The 15,555-nt window shown below is 38.1% G+C and overlaps 1 protein-coding gene across 6 annotated transcripts in view; it reads left to right on the plus strand.

Moving 5' to 3' along the window:
* The window catches only part of TOGARAM1 (TOG array regulator of axonemal microtubules 1), a 116,943-nt gene that overhangs the window by 17,847 nt on the left and 83,541 nt on the right, over positions 1-15,555 (plus strand). The window lies entirely within an intron of this gene.

Below are 15,555 nucleotides of genomic sequence, written 5' to 3' on the forward strand. Positions count from 1 at the left end.
CACCTTGGGAAATTAGCAGAGAGTTCCTGAAAAAGGTAAATGTGACCTGCTCCTTGACAGGAGCTAAGGCTTCAAATGGTCAGGAAGGTAAAATGCATTCCTGGCAAGGGAGATGGCTTGAAGAGATGGCATAAGGCATGATACAAGAATGTGCTTAGTATGTGATTCCTTTGGAATCCTCAGCTCCTAATGAACCACTGAGCCTCAGAGCAAAATATATTAGTGTTATAATATTGAAAAAAAACTAGACTATGGATAACCTCATTTAGTAGCTGAAGCTGGCCTCCTCTGTAGTCTTAAGACTCCCCATAGCAGGTCTCAGTACTTCCTTTTATGTATGTCACATATTCGTGTGTCCTCCATCCTCAGTTACAGGTCTGGCTCCTGGCCTGATTTGTACTGGCTCTTGGCCAGGCTCTCTGCTTTAATGTTTACAATCCACTGTTAATCTGTTATTTCTATCTTGTCCACATGTAGGATTGGTTAGTGACATTAAATACAAAATTTCCAGAAAAAAAATCATGAATATTTCAATTACATACTCCTGTAGCTCATTTTGGAGATAAATAGACCAGTTTGTTTGGAAGGATGATTTTTAAAATGTAGTGGTGGCAGGCCGGGCGGGTGGCTTACACTTGTAATTGCACCACTTTGAGAGGTCAGTGTGGGTGGGGGGAGCGGAGCAGATCACTTGAGGTCAGGAGTTTGAGACCAGCCTGGCCAACATGGTGAAACCTTGTCTCTAGTAAAAATACAAAAATTAGTTGGGCGTGGTGGCACGCACCTGTAATCCCATTTACCCAGGAGGCTGAGGCAAGAAAATCACTTGAACCCAGGAGGCAGAGGTTGGAGTGAACCCAGATGGTGCCACTGCACACCAGCCATGGCAACAGAATGAGACTCGGTCCCCACCCTGCCAAAAGTAGTGGTGGGAAATATGATTACAAGAGAGAGGCAGGGGCTAGATTGGAGACTCTTGAATACCATGCTAAAGAATTTCATCTGTTATTTTGACAGTAATTTCAGATTGCTGGAGGGTTTTTGTTTGTTTCTCTTTTGGGGGAGGGGGGTCTTTTCTTTTTAAAACAATGTTTAGAAAAATTAATCACAAAAGCAGCAATGTGTAGTTTAAACCAATTAGATACTTATTAGGCTGATTTAGATGTGAGTTGTTCAGTTTTATGAGGATTAGCAGGGTATCAGGATTAGGAAAAAAGGGATGGATGCAAGAGATATTTCAGAGGATTTAGTGACTAAGTGTTGGAGGAGAGGAGAGGGAGGAATAACTAAAATTTGAACAAAGTAACTAAATTCATCATAGGTCCATGAAGAGATAAGAAAGCCTAGAAGTAGGAAATTAATTTGGGGGGAAATATGAATTTTTGGTGAAGGAAGATAGAATATTCTACTTGAATTAGAAGACTGTTATTTAAGAGACATGAATATAGCTGGAGATGTAGATTCTGGAAGTCATATGCTGAAGTAATTGCTAAAACTGTGAGAATGGATGGGCTCTCCAGTGAATGACGTACAGAACGAGAGAGAGAGGGTAAGATCAAATCTTGTTATACAAACCCATTTAGAGAATAGCAGTAGGAGATATAACCAAATAAAGCAAAGAGAAGTGTGCCCACGAGGTGGAAGAGAGCCAAGAAAGAAATAGGTTTTAGAATCAAAGTGGTGTGGGAGTTTCAAGGAGTCATCAGCGTTAAATGCGGCACAGAGCTTGGGGAGAATGAAAATTGGAAAGCACCATTTGTTCTTATATATTACAGCCTACTACTTGTAAAGTGATTTTTGAAGGTACTTTTCTCTTAATTTTATCTTTCTTAATGTCCTCTTAAGTTTTATGATTGTAAAAAAGTTATACATGCTCATTATAGAAAATTTGAAAAATATGGGAAAGCACAGAGGAAAATTTGTGCTTTTTTGTATTTCAAAAAATTAATCTCGCTCCTAGAGGTCTACGATTAATAATTTGTTGCCTATGCTTTCAATATAATTTCAGTTTATGAATACAGGTATAGATTCTTCTATCCATCAATGAAAGTTTCCCCTTTTTCACTTACTTTTTTTTTTTGTTTTTGTTTTTTGAGATGGAGTCTACCTCTGTTGTCCAGGCTGGAGTGCAGTGGCGCCATCTTGGCTTACTGCAAACTCCACCTCTCAGGTTCAAGTGATTCTCCTACCTCAGCCTCCTGAATAGCTGGGATTACAGGGGCATGCCACCATGCCTAGCTAATTTTTGTATTTTCAGTAGAGGTGGGGTTTTGCCATGTTGGCCAGGCTGGTCTTGAACTCCTGGCCTCAGTGTGATCCTCCTGCCTCTGCCTCCCAAAGTACTGGGATTACAGGCATAAGCCACTGCACCTAGCCTGAACATTTTTTTCTTTAACATCAAATAATCTGTAATGCGATTTTTGATAGCTATTTAATATTATATAATATCGTGGTGTGTTTAACTTATCTCTTACTTTGGAATATTTAGACTTTTAATTCTGTTTTCGTTTTTGCTATTTAGTGGATTCTTTTTGTGATATGACATGTTACAGATTGATAACCAGATTACTGTGATATTTCAAGTTTGCATCTCTTTCTGTGTATTTAGGAGTGTTTTAATGGGTTAGTGGAGTCAAGTAAATCAGACATCATTAGCTGGCTACCATTTAGTTTTATTTTTCCTAACAGATTTCACTACAATGTGGTAGGAATTATAGTAGTCAGTAACCTAGACTAAAAAGTAAGGAGTATACTTGCTTCATGTGTATGTGGGCACGAGGTCTGTAGTTTTTTCAAGGTAAAGGAATTGATTATTGGAAGGTCACTGGGACATATAAAAGGGCAGTTTTAGTGGACTGTTACAGGCGGAGACCAAATGTAAAAGTTTATGAGGTGAATTGATGAGGAAACAGGCAGTAGAAGTTATTCAACATCTGTCTTTTTAATCATCTAATTTGTGCAAAACTGAGTGGGAGTTTTTAAACTACTCTTTATAGCACTGCCGTAGGCTTTTTGCCTTATTTAGTATTTAGCACATGTGAGTCAATTATTCCTTCTCCTCAAAGATGGTAAACAGTATGATGGTAGGGACTGTTTTATTTTTTTGTTTAATTAGTTTTTGTTTTTGTAACAGCACTAACTACAGTGCTCTTCCCACAAGTATCAACAAATACCTGTTAAATAAGAAAACATGTAAGGGTTTGACAGTGAAAGAAAAGACCAAGCAAGATAACAGCACAAGGATATAACAGGATAAGTTACTACTGTGCTTTATTTTTAAGTAAGGAACACCTGATTTGGAAGAGTCAGAGAAAGGAGCCATCTGTGAATTAAACATGCCTACTTTGTGTCCTTATTATGGTAGGTGTTAGACATGCAAAATGCAGGAGATTCAGTCCCTACAGTCATACTGGAGAGGGAAAGGAAAGGAGATATGTTCCTAAGTAAAGATTAAATGGGTCAAGAACACAAGTATAGAGAGAGGTTAGCTTTGGGATAGAGGAGGAAGTCTTTTTCTCTGAAGTTAAAGAAAAAACAAAAAGAAGATGACTTAAAATATTAAAAATTTTTGAGGTAGCAGGAAAGGATGTGTATTTTAAGTCAAAAGAAAGGAAGATATGAGTTTAGTGCAGTGTTTATCAAATTTTAATATGCAAATGAATTGCCTTAGGATCTTGTTAAAATACAGACTCTGATTTAGTTTGTCTAAACTGGGGCCTGAGCCTATATGTCGAATAAGCTCCTAGGTATTGCTGATGCTGGTGGTCTGTGAACCACTTTGTGAGAACAAGGCTTCCAGATTCTGTTAAACTAAGGGGCAATTAAAAATGAAAAATAGAACATTAGAGATTTTAAGAATGTGGGATTTAGAACAGTTAATATAACAAATTTGATAAGAAATTAGAAAAACTAAAATTATTAAATTGTACTAATGTGTTTGGTATGGGTTAATCCTAAAACTTGAGATTTTCCTTGGATGTTGGATTGTTTCTGAAAAGATTTAATTTTCTTTTTAAAATTATATTGTGATGCATGAAGAGTTTTAAAAACTTTTATTTTTTATGCTTGTGAAAATCATAAACAACACAAAAGCATACCTACTTTTAGTGTAAATGTTGCTTATGTCAGAGCTATGTAGAATGAACTGTTGGTAACAGGATATTTTACAGCAGAAAATGTAGAAGCTACTACCAGTATGTAAGTCTTTTGAGGCATTTGTTTTAGTCACCTTGCATGAATAGTGGGTAAACTAATTAAAATTTGGAGAGCAATAAGAATATTAATTGCTATTTTATTTTTCATGTGGAAATTGAATTTAAGAAAGAGTTTATAGGACAAAACTTGTTATTACCTTAACATGATTATGAGATATGTGTCTACAGATAAATGTTACAATGTTTATTAAGAGTAACAGTATTTAAAGCAAAGTAAGAAAGTGAGAATATCCATATCTTTTAGAAGAAATAAAGCGGTTAAAATGATTTAAAACAGGCTAAAGACATGGAAAATATTTTAATGGTACATAATAATAATATTAAAAATATATCCATTTTTGTGAACTCATCATTTCTGTGATTGTTAATATATCTTTAGACACATACAAACATGGAATTAGATAACATTTAAAATTTCAAAAATTTTAAATAAATTTAAACGTAATTAACCTTAAAAGTATATTAAATAAGACAATGTATATATGATATTTATTGTTATCGTCTTAAAAAAGCTGTAACAGCTGGAGGCAGTGGCTTGTGCCTGGAATCCCAGCAATTTGTGAGGCTGAGGCTGGAGGATCACTTGAGGCCTGGGCAATATACGAGACCCTGTCTCTAAAACAAAAAAATGCAAGTAAATTAGCTGGGCTTGGTAGGGAGTGCTGTAGTCCCAGCTGCTTGGGAAGCTGAGGTAGAAGGATAGATAGAGCCCAGGAGTTCAGGTGTGCAGTGAGCTATGATCGTGCCACTGCACTCCAGCCTGGGTGACAAAGTGAGACCTCATCTCTAAAAAAAATAAAAACAATTAAAAATAATAATTAAAAAAGCAAAAGAAAATTGAAAAAAAGCTATACCAGTTCCCTTAATAATGGGCAAAGCATATCGATTACCTTGTATACATATTTCTATTTCCCTGTAACTTTTGTACCTAGGACAATGTCAGCTTTATATATTAAATACAACCTTACCCAAATAAACCAACTTTTGTTTCCTCTCAGACACAGAGAAAACCAAAAGTCATGTAACCAAAACTATCTTTTTTTTTTTTTTTTTTTTTTTTGAGATGGAGTCTTGCTCTGTCACCCAGGCTGGAGTGCAGTGATGCAATCTTGGCTCACTGCAACCTCCGCCTCCCAGGTTCAAGTGATTCTCCCACCTCAGCCTCCTGAGTAGCTGGGATTACAGGGGTGCACCACCACGCCTGGCTAATTTTTGTATTTTTAGTAGAGGCGAGGTTTCACAGTGTGGGTCAAGTTAGTCTCGAACTCCTGACTTTGTGAACCGCCCATCTCGGCCTCCCAAAGTGCTGGGATTAACAGGTGTGAGCCACTGCGCCTGACTTTCAGATTCTTTTTAAGCGGCAAAAATAAGCATGTGTGTTAACATCATCCCAAAGTATATATATATCCTTTAACCCAGCAGTCCCCAGTCCTTTTGGAACCAGGGACCAGTTTCATGGAAGGTAATTTTTCCATAGACTGGGGGTGTGGGGGATGGTTTCTGGATGAAACTGTTCCACCTCAAATCATCAGACATTAGATTCTTAGAAGGAGTGTGCAACCTAGATTCCTTGCATATGCAGTTCACAATAGGGTTTGTGCTCCTATGAGAATCTAATACCACCGCTGATCTGACAGGAGGCAGAGCTCAGGCAATAATCCCAATGATGGGGAGCTGCTGTAAATATATTTGAAGCTTTGCTCCCTTGCCCGCCGCTCACCTCCTGCTGTGTGGCTGGGTTCCTAACAGGCCAGGACCAGTAGCAGTCCATGGCCCAGGAGTTGGGAAACCCTGCTTTAACCTATTCATTGGTTATTCTATGATGTATAAATATAAGACACAAGGGTAAATTATAAAAACAAGTTTGATGATCAGTGATTTGCATTTTTGTCTTAATTAGAAATTGTTCAGGATCTAAAGAGTTTTCATTAATTCAATTTTAGTCTAAAATCTTAAAGTTAGGTAAGGGTCTGAAAATTACAATAGAAGCTGATATATTAAGCATTATAAGATTTACGGCATTATAAGAATTGACCTCTTTTTATAAAGGTATTGTCTTGTAAAACTTAGTTGAACACATGATTTTACAATTTCATATTTTGAAAGTAGTGATGTTAATGTATACAATCTGTGAAACCATTAGAGGAAATTTAAGAAATTTAAGTTAATTAGGTTTTTCTGAGAAAAACCTATGATAACAGCTTGCACAACTATATCATACTAATATTATTCTTACATGGTGGTAAAATCTAGACAAATAACTGTCTTTAAGCAAGTATAATTTGTCCAAAGAGCTATCTTAATTAGACTTATTATGTGAACTTTTTTGTTGTTATTAGAGACAGAGCCTTGCTCTGTTGCCCAGGCTGGAGCGTAGTGGCATAATCATAGCTCACTACAACCTCAAACTCCTGGATTTGAGCGATCCTCCTACCTCAGCCTCCCAAGTAGCTAGGACTACAGGCTGGGGCCAACACACCCAGCTAATTTTTTAATTTTTCATAGAGACAAGATCTTGCTCTGTTGCCTGTTGCCTAGGCTGGTGTTGAACTGCTGGCCTCAAATGATCCTTCTTCCTTGGCCTTCCAAAGTGCTGGGATTACAGGCATGAGCCACCACTCCTGGCCCAACTTTTTCTAGACAATTATATACCAGATACTACAGATACTAAAACTTTCAAGTTTATTAAAATTTTTTTTTTTTCTTGTTCTTTAACCAAGTGACTAAGGTATTTAAACTCAAAACTAACCTGTGTTGGCCGGACGCGGTGGCTGGCGCCTGTAATCCCAGCACTTTGGGAAGCCCAGGTGGGCAGATCACAAGGTCAGGAGATCGAGACCATCCTGGCTAACATGGTGAAACCCCATCTCTACTAAAAATACAAAAAATTAGCCGGGCGTGGTGGCGGGCGCCTGTAGTCCTAGCTCCTCAGGAGGCTGAGGCAGAAGAATGGCGTGAACCCAGGGGGCAAGCTTGCAGTGAACCGAGATCGTGTCACTGCACTCCAGTCTGGGCGACAGAGTGAGACTCTGTCTCAAAAAAAAAAAAAAGAAAGAAAAAAAAAATATTGTTGCCAAAATGTAAATTGAGGTGAAAACACAGTTTAGTTTTAGCCTGCCACCACACCCGGCTAATTTTTTGTATTTTTAGTAGAGATGGGGTTTCACCATGTTGGCCAGGATGGTCTTGATCTCCTGACCTCGTGATCTGCCCACCTCGGCCTCCCAAAGTAATAGGATTACAAGCGTGAACCACTGTGCCCGGCCATAACATTTTTTTTTCTTAAAGAGACAATATATTTAAAATACATAAAAAGTAAAAGAAACTACCATCAGAGTGAACAGGCAACCTACAGAATGGGAGAAAATTTTTGCAATCTACTCATCTGACAAAGGGCTACTATCCAGAATCTACAAAGAACTCAAACAAATTTACAAGAAAAAAACAAACAACCCCATCAACAAGTGGGCAAAGGATATGAACAGACACTTCTCAAAAGAAGACATTTATGCAGCCAAAAGACACATGAAAAAATATTCTCATCACTGGCCATCAGAGAAATGCAAATCAAAACCACAATGAGATACCATCTCACACCAGTTAGAATGGTGATCATTAAAAAGTCAGGAAACAACAGGTGCTGGAGAGGATGTGGAGAAATAGGAACACTTTTACGCTGTTGGTGGGACTGTAAACTGGTTTAACCATTGTGGAAGACAGTGTGGCGATTCCTCAGGGATCTAGAACTAGAAATACCATTTGACCCAGCCATCCCATTACTGGGTATATACCAAAAGGATTATAAATCATGCTGCTATAAAGACACATGCACACGTTTGTTTATTGTGGCACTATTCACAATAGCAAAGACCTGGAACCAACCCAAATGTCCAACAATGATAGACTGGATTAAGAAAATGTGGCACATATACACCATGGAATACTATGCAGCCATAAAAAATGATGAGTTCATGTCCTTTGTAGGGACATGGATGAAGCTGGAAACCATCATTCTCAGCAAACTATCGCAAGGACAAAAAACCAAACATCACGTGTTCTCACTCATAGGTGGGAATTGAACAATGAGAACACTTGGACACAGAAAGGGAAACATCACACACTGGGGCCTATGATGGGGTTGGGGGAAGTGGGGAGGGATAGCATTAGGAGATATACCTAATGTAAATGATGAGTTAATGGGTTCAGCACACCAACATGGCACATGTATACATATGTAACAAACCTGCACATTGTGCACATGTACCCTAGAACTTAAAGTGTTAAAAGAAAAAAACCTTAAAAACTTTTGAGTATTATTTAGTCCAATATAAGCACTTAACATATTAATATGATGTTTATGAGCCAATTGAAACAGGAGCTGATTTTATCCTGATTTATTAATACTGCCCATAGGGTAGACAGTATATATCAATTTGTGTGCTCAAAAAATATTTCATTCTCATGAAATGACAAATTTTTCTCTTTTTTATAACATAGATAATCTAATTTTGATTAACCAGCAGAATTTAAGATGGAAGCAGGTACCAAACTATTAAGAATGTTGATCAGTTAAAGAAACAAAAACATATATTCCTTGTAGCAGAAGTATTATTGTTGAGTGGTAGTTTCAAATATGTTTTCACAAATTCTTTGAGATTCTTCCTTTGAAGAGTTGGAGTCTAATTCCCCTCTGAGTGTGTTTGGATTTAATGTAGCTCATTTCTAACAAGTAAAGTAGAAGTAATAGTGTGTGATTTCAGAAACTAGGTCATAAAAAGGCACTGCAGCTTCCATGTCAGTTGCTCTTGCTCACTTGACTTGCTCTGAAGGAAGCCAGCTGCCATGTCTTGAGTAGCCCCTTGGGAGGCCCAAATGGCAAGGAACAGAGGCTTCCTGACAGTAACCACGTGAGTGAACTTCAGTGATTTTCAAGTATCAGTCAAGCCTTCAGTTGACAACAGCCTAGCTAACATTTTGATTGCAGCCTTAGAGTAACCTGAACCATCCAGCTAAGCCACTTAGCCAGAATCATCTGGCTAATCTGCTTCCAAATTCCTGTTCCACTGAAAAAGAGATAACAAGTGTTTGTTGTTTTAACCTACTGTTTAGCGATAACACATTAAATAGCAATATGTAAAGATAATTGTAATTCCCAAAAATTTGATAAGGCACTTTTAATGTTTTCACCATCCGTTCTTTAGCTTTAAGAGTTCTGAAGTAATGTTAATTTGCAGTTATTCAATTATTTGTAGAAATCAAAGAAAACTGATCATTGAATGTTATGAATTTTGTTTCCTTTCTTCTGTGGTATAGAATTCCATTTTTGTAGATAGTGACAGGTAGGGTCCATAATAAGCAAACATGAAAAAGCCTTGAGTTTTGGATGGAGAAGAGTAAAGGAGCAGCCTATATCAGTACATTAAAAAAAAAGATGTGTTAGTCCATTCTCATACTGCTATAAAGAATCAGCATTTTGTTCAAAACCAACAAGTCTCTAGGAAGTTCCAGGCTTTTCCACATCTTCCTGTTTTCTTCTGAGCCCTCCAGACTGTTCTAGCCTCTGCCTGTTACCCAGTTCCAAAGTCACTTCCACATTTTCAAGTGTCTTTATAGCAGTACCTCACTACCTCAGTACCAATAAACTATAATAGTCCGTTCTTACACTGCTATAAAGAACTGCCCAAGACTGGGTAATTTATAAAGAAAAGAGATTTAATTGACTCACAGTTTTGCATGGCTGGGGAGGCCTCAGGAAACTTACAATCATAGTGGAAGGAGAAGAGGCACATCTTACATGGCAGCAGGTGAAAGAGAGCGAATATGTGAAGTAGAAACTGTCAGACATTTGTAAGACCATCAGGCCTCATGAGAATTCACTATCATGAGAACAGCATGGGGGACACGGTCCCCATGATCCAGTCACCTCCCACCAAGTCTCTCCCTTGACATGTGGGGATTATGAGGATTACAATTCAAGACGAGATTTGGGTGGGGACACAAAGTTTAACCATATCATAAACATAAATGAAAAGACAATAAGGAAAGCAGATTCTACATTCCCTACCAGGTGCCACCTGACTATACTGTCATCCAGCAGAAATCACCAAATAGACCGTAAAATCAAAACCCAGTTTCACCCACTGCTGCCATCTGTGTGAACACAATTGTCCATGTGCTCAATCAGAATCAACCTTTGTCAAAAATACAGTTGCACACATATCTTTGTGTATTATATTGTGGCACAGGAGCCACATTGCTCAGTCACTTATATGAGGAAAGTTTAACTGAGAACTCAAGACTCTAGGTCTCAGAAAGGATGCACTTTCAGGCCACGTGTTTAACTCTCCTGTTTGGACTCAGAGGGACAATATATTAGTGAAACCTACAGAAATAAATGTCAAACAAAGAATCAGAGACATTTAGTTGGTTATTTCACACACTAGTTATTTTGCATGCAGTTTGCAATATTTTTTCCTCTCTTTGATCAGTCCTGGTTCTTCCTTGATTCAGCTGATTACGTTACTTTTAACATATATGAAAACAAACTGCACACAAAATAACTAAATAGTCTATATTTTGTTTGCACATTTTATGGGTGTGGTTAGCTGACAGCTACAGAGAGTTCAGTGTGGGTATTCTACCTTTGTGTAGGCAGTTTACAGATATTTTTAAAAAAACACTTTGGGTTTTTTTCTTTTGTTTTTGAGATGGGGTCTTGCTATGTTGCCCAGGTTGGTCTTGAACTCGGGCTCAAGTGACCCTCCCACCTCAGCCTCCCAAAATGCTGGGATTACAGGTGTGAGCCACTACACCCAGCTGAGGCTTTTTTTTTTTTTTTTTTTTTTTTGAGACAAACTCTCACTCTGTCTTCCAAGCTAGAGTGCTGTGGCACAGTTATGGCTCACTGCAGCCTCGACCTCCCAGGCTCAAGCGATCCTCCCACCTCAGCCTTCTAAGTTACTGGGACTACCAGAATGCAACACCAGGCCTGATTAATTTTTTATTTTTTGTAGAGATGGGGTCTTGCCATGTTGCCCAGGCTGGTCTCAAACTCCTCAGCTCAAATAATCCTCCCACCTCCACCTCTCAAAGTGCTGAGATTAAAAGCATGAGCCACTGCACTCAGCCTTAGTTTTTTGTTTTTGTTTTTTTTTTTAATTTTAGCTGTGTAGTATATGTGACAGTCTTTCTAAAGTCTGCCAGTCTCCTTCTGTCAGCACTGCTACCTTAAGCCATGTAGGTACCATTTCCCTCATTGGAATTTTTTCCTTATCAATCTGAGAAAAGCCTGGGGAGCAATCTGAATGTTCCATCAAAGGAGAGTGGCACATCTAGTCAATGGAATATTAGGCAGCCATTAAAGATAATTTATGTCTTTGGACTCAATAGTTCCATTTTTAGGACTTTTATACTATAGGAATATAGTACACAAAGATACGTGTGTAACAATGTTCACTGCAAGATTGTTTGTAATAGTGAAAAATTGTGGCGAAGAAAATGTCCATCAGTAAGGAACTATGAGTCTAAAATAAACAGATATGTATGGTCTTACATGGAAGGATGTCTACATATTTACTCTGTGCCAGAGTATCATGTGATTTATTTATTTTTTTAAAAAGTAGCTTATTGAAGAATGTTTACGTATAGAAAAAGACCTGTTAACAGGATTCATCAGTAGGATTCCAGTGAGAGGGGTCCCAAAGAATAATTTAAGTTTATATCTTATTTCTATAGTTTGCATTTTTTAAATTTAATTTTTCTTTTGATAACTTTGGTATTTTTTATATTTTTTACAATAAGCAATTATTATTTTTGTAATTAAAGTTTATAGCCAGGCATGGTGGTGTGATCCTATAGTCCCAGATACTTCGGTAGCTGAAGTGGCGAAACACTTGAGCCCATGAGTTCTAGGCCAGCCAAGAGAACATAGTGAGACCCTGCCTCTTAAAAAACAAACAAACAAACAAACAAAAAAACACCAAAAGGTATAGCACTTGTAAGGGGTTTTAACAGCATGGGAAGTACTTTTATTATAATGTACAGTGCAAAAATCAGGATATAAAGTTTACATATAGTATCACAGCTATTTTTTCTGAAGTGTACATAGGAAAATAATTTGAAAGACAAATACAGTGATGTTTACAGAAGGTAACTGTGGTTAATGGGAATAAACTTGTTTAATGCCCACCATTAAGGGGCAAGGGTGGAGTCCGGATGAAACCAGAAAGAACTGGTAAAAGGTGAAAGGTTCAAAAACTGGAGATCAAGATAAAGTTTAGTACAAGTTCAGTAAAGCCAGGAGTATAGGTGATTTCTGAGAGAATTAGATATTAGAAGGTCTTTTTCTGGTAATTTTTTGCTACCAAAATAGAATTAAAACTATTTTTGAGATGCTTTAATACTCCCTGCCAAAAGCTGCAATAAGATGCATTAGGTCAGAGGATTAAACAAGAGTAAATTTTTGTAATCTTTTTTTTTTTTTTGAGATGGAGTCTCCCTCTGTCTCCCAGGCTGGAGTACAGTGGCGCGATCCTGGCTCACTGTAAGCTCTGCCTCCTGGGTTCACGCCATTCTCCTGCCTCAGCCTCCCGAGTAGCTGGGACTACAGGCACCTGCCACCACACCCAGCTAATTTTTGTATTTTTAGTAGAGACGGGTTTTCACCGTGTTAGCCAGGATGGTCTCGATCTCCTGACCTCGTGATCTGCCTGCCTGGGCCTCCCAAAGTGCTGGGATTACAGGCGTGAGCCACCGTGCCCGGCCTAATTTTTGCAATCTTTTTATGAAAAATATGCAGGGATTCAAATAGAAAGACTAAGAGATAATAGGCTGTGTGTAGTGGCTCACTCCTGTAATCTCAGCACTTTGAGAGGCCAAGGTGGGCAGATCACTTGAGCCTGACAGTTCGAGATCAGCCTGGGCAACATGGCAAAAAATAAAAAAATAAAGTGAAATAAAATAAAGATAAATAAAAATAAAATTAGCTGGGTGTGGTGGCACGTGCCTGTAGTCCCAGCTACTTGGGAGGCTGAGGTGGGAAGATCACCTTAGATGGGGAAGGTCGGCTGCAGTGAGCCATGATCATGCCACTGCATTCCAGCCTGAGCAACAGAGTGAGACCCTGTCTCAAAACAAAAACAAAAACAAAAAAAGATTGAAACAGTAAATAACACTATGTAAATTTCCAACCATTGTTAGTATTGAATGTGAAACTTGCTTTTTATAATGTTTTAATTTACTATAACTCTAAGGAATTAAATACATTTTTAGGTATTAACTGCAAAGATTGAAAATTCAGTTCCATGTTCCTGAGAGTCATCAATCAGGTGCTTTAAATAGACTGCTTCACATTTTGTAACGTTAACTTATAACTCTTTCAAAATTTATGAATTCTATTTTCTTTTACTCTAAACCACTTTTTCTTCATTCATTGTTTCGTCCCATCAAAACTTACCCTAATGAAAATCATTTATTTTTAAGAGAGACCTAAACGGGACTTTCATGTTAATTGGTATGTCCTATAGTCTGCTTTCAGATGCACAGTCTTCTATAGCAAAACTTAATCTCTGCCTGACTGCTGGAGATTTCTGAAAATGCCGCATTCACATACGCACACACCACCACCCTCATCAACATTACCACCTCCACCAGTTGTATGTATCTGGCCTATATACTAATATCTGTTTGCTAAACAGAAATTAATCACAAAGTAAATCTAACATAAAATGTATTCCATACTGTAGAATTATTTCTGGATTACTCACTATGTTAGCTGTATTGATACATCATCTTTTAATATATCTAATCAGAAGTTGACTATAATTGGTTTTGTTTTTATTCCATTATATCCTTTTGATACTGACTACTGTATAATCAATCATGGACGTTAACTGGGTTTTGAGACAGTAAAGTCAATCCTTTTTTATTCCGGCATTCTTCTGTTTTTTTTGAGGCAGAGTCTCACTCTGTTGCCCAGCCTGGAGTGCAGTGGCATGATCTCGGCTCACCGCAACCTCCATCTCCTGGGTTCAAGCAGTTCTCCTGCCTCAGCCTCTGTCTCAGCCTCCCGAGTAGCTAGGACTACAGGTGTGGGCTACCATGCCTGGCTAATTTTTGTATTTTTACTATGGATGGAGTTTCACCATGTTAGCCAGGCTGGTCTTGAACTCTTGACCTCAAGTGACCCACCCACCTTGGCCTCTCAAAGTGCTGGGATTACAGGCGTGAGCCATCATGCCCAGCCAAGGGCATTCTTTTTTTTGAGACAGGGTCTCAGTCAGTCACTCAGGCTGGAGTGCAGTGGCACAATGTCAGCTCACTGCAGCCTCTACCTTTCAGGTTCAAGTAATCCTCCTACCTCAGCCTCCCGATTAGTTGGGACCACAGGCACATGCCACCATGCCTGGCTAATTTTTGTATTTTTTGTAGAGATGGGATTTCACTATGTTGCCAAGGCTGATCTTGAATTCCTGGGCCCAAGTGATCCACCTGCCTCCACCTTCCAAAGTGCTGTGATTACAGGTGTGAGCTACTGCACGTGGCCTCATCTGGGCATTCTTAATTTTGTTACTTATCATTTCTGGGTTAGTTTTTGAAGGAGGTAATAGGTTTTTCACAAAATTTGATAATAAATAACATGTGTACCTGAGGCATAATAGACATATCTTTAATTTTATTTTGCCATTTGATACTTGGCAAAGTTTACAAAGAAACATACTGACAAGGTTTATAGTTCACCACATCTAGATTTGATTGTGTCTATGAGCTCCAAATAAATATATAGGAAGCATAATTTACTGTCAATTCATTCAGTTTTTTTAATGTTTTATAGTCATGTTGAATGTGAAGTGATCCGGGACAACTGAGGTCATCATTGGTGAAGAATTTTGAACACTTGAATTATGCTCTCATTTAGTTCTTTAACTGATTATGTGTAACTTCAAAATTGTATCTGGCACCTTTGTTCTTTAACTATCATATGGGGTTTATGAGAAACGACTTGGAAACTATGAAGTACTAGACATATATAAAGTATTATTTACTGGTTTTAACTAAGAGACCTAGTGTAAGAAAATACCCTAAGGGAACTATGACATAGGTTGCCATGTTATTTACATTGACATTTAGGCTGCAGAATATGGATAATAAATTTGCCTCAGTAAGAACAGTGTAGTAGAATGCTTGCTTGTTCAGTGACCTTTAACTGGCACTTATTGTCTAGTACTCAAACAAAGATAGCATAGTTTGAGGGGTTATGCTGCTCAGTCAGATCATCCTTTTTGTCATTTGTATTCTCTCCTTCCTTGTTGCCAGAGTCTGCTGTAGGATGATAAGGAACAGT

The sequence above is a fragment of the Pongo pygmaeus genome, chromosome 15, assembly GCF_028885625.2.
Source record: "Pongo pygmaeus isolate AG05252 chromosome 15, NHGRI_mPonPyg2-v2.0_pri, whole genome shotgun sequence".
NCBI lineage: Eukaryota > Metazoa > Chordata > Mammalia > Primates > Hominidae > Pongo > Pongo pygmaeus.